The following is a 3915-nucleotide window of genomic DNA, read 5'->3' as shown; positions in this document are numbered from 1 at the left end:
AAATAAATAAATAAATAAATAAATAAATAAATAAGACAACTGAAGGAGATCAAGGGGGTACTAGTAGTTAAGAAAAAAAGTCAAAGTACCTTTAATTTCTGATGATAGGATTTTATACATAAGAGACCCTTAAAACCCCACCAGGAACCTTTTTCTTCTTCCCCCATCCTGCCCCTAGGAAACTTTTATAGCTGATAAACTCTTGCATTAGAGTGGCATGGCACCAAATTAACTCACACAAGCATACTGATAAATCAGGGAACAACACCTTTCTCACAATAGCCTCAAAAAATATCTTGGGATAGCTCTAACCAAGCAGGTGAAAGACTTACATAATTTAAGGCATTGAAGAAGACACCAGAAGATGTGAAAATCTCCCATACTCATAGATCAGTAGAATACAGTAAAAATGGCCATCCTGCCAAAAGCAATCTCAAAATTCAACACATTCCAAAAGAATCCCAACAAATTCTTCATATGGAAACACAGGATCACGAAAACAATCCTGAGTAATGAAACTGATGGAGGTATCACCATCCCAGAGTCCACGCGGGGCTACAGAGCCAGAGTGAGAAAGACAGCATGATATTTGCATAAAAACAGATACATTGATCAATGAGATTGATTTTTTTGACAGAAAGAAAAAGGAGGGAGGAAAGGAGAGAGGTGGAGAGAGAGAGAGAGAGAGAGAGAGAGAGAGAGAGAGAGAGAGAGAGGTGAAAAACGGGATAAATACAGTATCTGCTGCACTAAATGATTCTGGCCAACCTGGCTGGCTGCATGATTAACAGCAGTTCTCAACCTGTGGATTGTGAACCCTTTGGGACCTTTAGCAGGGGTCACTTAAGAATTTACATTATGATTCATAACAGTAGCAAAATTATAGTTCTGAAGTAGCAATGAAAATAATTTTCTGGTTGGTTGGGAGTGGGACTACAACACAAAGACCTGGGTTAAGGGATCACTGCATTAGGAAGGTTGAGAACCACTGCTATAGAAGAATACAAGAAGAACCACACTTACACCAATCTGCACAAAACTCTCAACTCCAAATGGATCAAGATATCTTCAACATAAGAGACAGGCAGATTTCTGAGTTCGAGGACAGCCTGGTCTACAAAGTGAGTTCCAGGACAGCCAGGGCTACACAGAGAAACCCTGTCTCGAAACCCACCCCACCAAAAAACAAAACAAAAAACAAAAAACAAAAACAGATAACTATACCAGAAAATAGTCTTGTACTTATTGGCACAGGAAAGGGGTTTCTTAGCAGGACACTGATAGCACAGACACCAAGACCTCATGACACTGAAAAGCTTCTGTATGGCAAAGGACATGGAGGCAAAATGGCAGCCTACAAAATGGGAATTACCAATTACACATCTTACAGAGGAGGGTTCATATCTAAAACATATAAAGACCTAAAGAGTGAGCATCAAGAATACAGATAACCCAATTTTAAAATGGAGTATAGAACTAAACAGATAGTTATCAAAAGATGGAACACAAGTGGCTGAGAAGAAACACTTTAAAAAAAAAAGTTCAAGCCGGGCGTGGTGGCNCACGCCTTTAATCCCAGCACTTGGGAGGCAGAGGCAGGCGGATTTCTGAGTTCGAGGTCAGCCTGGTCTACAAGGTGAGTGCCAGGACAGCCAAGGCTACACAGAGAAACCCTGTCTCGAAAAACCAAAAAAAAAAAAAAAAAAAAAAAAAAAAAAAAAAGTTCAGTATCAGCAGGGAAATGTAAATTAAAACTACTTTGGGATTTCATCTTAAAGCTGTCAGAACACCCAAAGGTCATTAAAACATTTGACAGCACATTTGGATGTGGGGCAAAAGGAGTGACGCTCACTCATTGCTGGTGGGAGTATAAACTTGTACAGTCACTACGGAAATCAGTATGGTGGTTTTTTCAGGAAGCTGGGAATCTGTATACCTCAAGACCTAACTATACCACTCGTGAGCATAAACCCGAATGATTCTACATCAGACTTTGGAGATACTTCTTAATCTAGATTCTTTGCTGTTCTAGTCATAATAGTCAGAAATTGGATATAGCCTAGATATCCAACTGAGGAACCATGGACTATTGAATAGTATCAATCAGTTAAGAAAAATGGAATTATGAAATTTGTAGGTAAATGGAAGGAATGGGAGAAAATGGAGTGAAGTAACCCAGACCCAGGAAGACAAATATTGCACATTTTCTCATATATGGATAATAAACCATAGTGGAGTACAGGCATCTGGAGTCTAGAGGACGACGCGTGTGCTACAAAAGGCATGGCTGGAGAAGTGACCCAAGCCCTTGGAGGAACCCAGAAGATCGTGAGTTGGATCCCAGACATTGGNTGGTTGGAGATTGAGTTTTGCTTTTGATTGTGACTGTACCCTGATATTTTTCTCTCTTGAAGGAAGTTTTTTAGTGAAGCCCACAGTTAAGAGACTTTGAATTTTAAAAGATACTGGATATTTTAAAAGGGTTGAACTTTTTAAGCTTTAAGATGAAATCCCAAAGAGGTTAGACACCAAGTAAGGGACTACAGGAGAGAGGCTCCCCAGTGATGTGGAAGTAGAGGAATATTGTTATGAAGAGGCAAAAGTGGAAACAAGAAAGGAGGATTAAATAGGGAGGGGGATGGACGAGAAGGGTGAAGAGGGAGAACTGATGATGGATCATTCAAATCCTACTACTGTAGACGTTTCCTAAAACATACACATATATGGAGAGAATCTAAATGGAGTCACCAAAAAATAGGGGAGACAATGCCCCGATTAGACATTTTATGCTACTAAGTAAAATCTCCACTGGCAGGAATGGGTTACATCTTGTTGAGTTACTGGCTGAAGGGACCACCAAGAAAACCTCAAACATTAGGCCAAGACTATTGGTTCTCTCCACAACCTGCTAGTAAGGCCCTGTGGCTAAAGACAGCACTTACATAGGCCATCAAACCTGGAGCAAGCGCCTAAGTAGGAGCTTCACCCCTACTGACTAGTGAGTGTTCACTGTACGGAAAGAGACTCTGCACACTACTCGGGGAAAGATAATCAGTAGTATCTCCCAATGACCAACAACAGCCTGCAAGATAGACTTGTGTACACAAATGTTGAAATAACCAGCCACGTTCTGATAGGATTTTAAGGCCCACTTCATGAGGTAGAACACATACCTGACACTGCTAAATTGGCCAAGAACCAGGGAATAGATAGATCATGTGCCTAGGGGAAAACCTAATACTATTATTTCACTAAAGGAACACAGCAATAGAATAACTCCTAATGACACTCTGGACTATCCATAGGTCACAGCCTCAGTCAGCCATCATCAGAAAAGCTTCTCCTTGCAACAGATGGCAATGAACAGAGACCCACAACAGGACAATGTGCAACAAGTGGGGGACTTCATGAAAGCCTTCCCCTCAAGGCTCAGGTATCCATGCCGAAGAGGAGGTAGAAAAACGGAAAAAGTCACAGATTATGGATGTCTTCCAGATACAAGAGAACTCAGACACATGAACTCAGAGGCTGTGGTAGCTTGAAAAAGACCTACATAGGTTCAAACCAGATGGGGTCTTAGCCCTGAGCCAGTAGTAGATGTGAGCCCCAACTCCTAAGTAAGATGCTATCTGCATTTGACCCCCACTGACAAAGGAAAGTGGGACCTCCTTCAGAGGAGTCTCACTGGGTATATTAACTAAATTTCAGAACAGACTCCATGCAGGAGATGGCCAACACAAAATGAATTCAATATTTTTGTAGACCTTTTGTCGCATAGCTTTGGGGGGCATTTTTTTTTCTTACTCTTCTTTTCCTTGTTTATTTTGATTTCTGTTTTTGAATTTTTGTTGAAATTTGTGTGTGTGTGTGTTTATTTGAAGAGATAAAAACAATATAAAGTCCAGTGGGGGTAGA

Source organism: Mus caroli, chromosome 14, assembly GCF_900094665.2.
Source record: "Mus caroli chromosome 14, CAROLI_EIJ_v1.1, whole genome shotgun sequence".
In the NCBI taxonomy this organism is placed as follows: domain Eukaryota; kingdom Metazoa; phylum Chordata; class Mammalia; order Rodentia; family Muridae; genus Mus; species Mus caroli.
Note: the sequence above shows the minus strand (reverse complement) of the source record.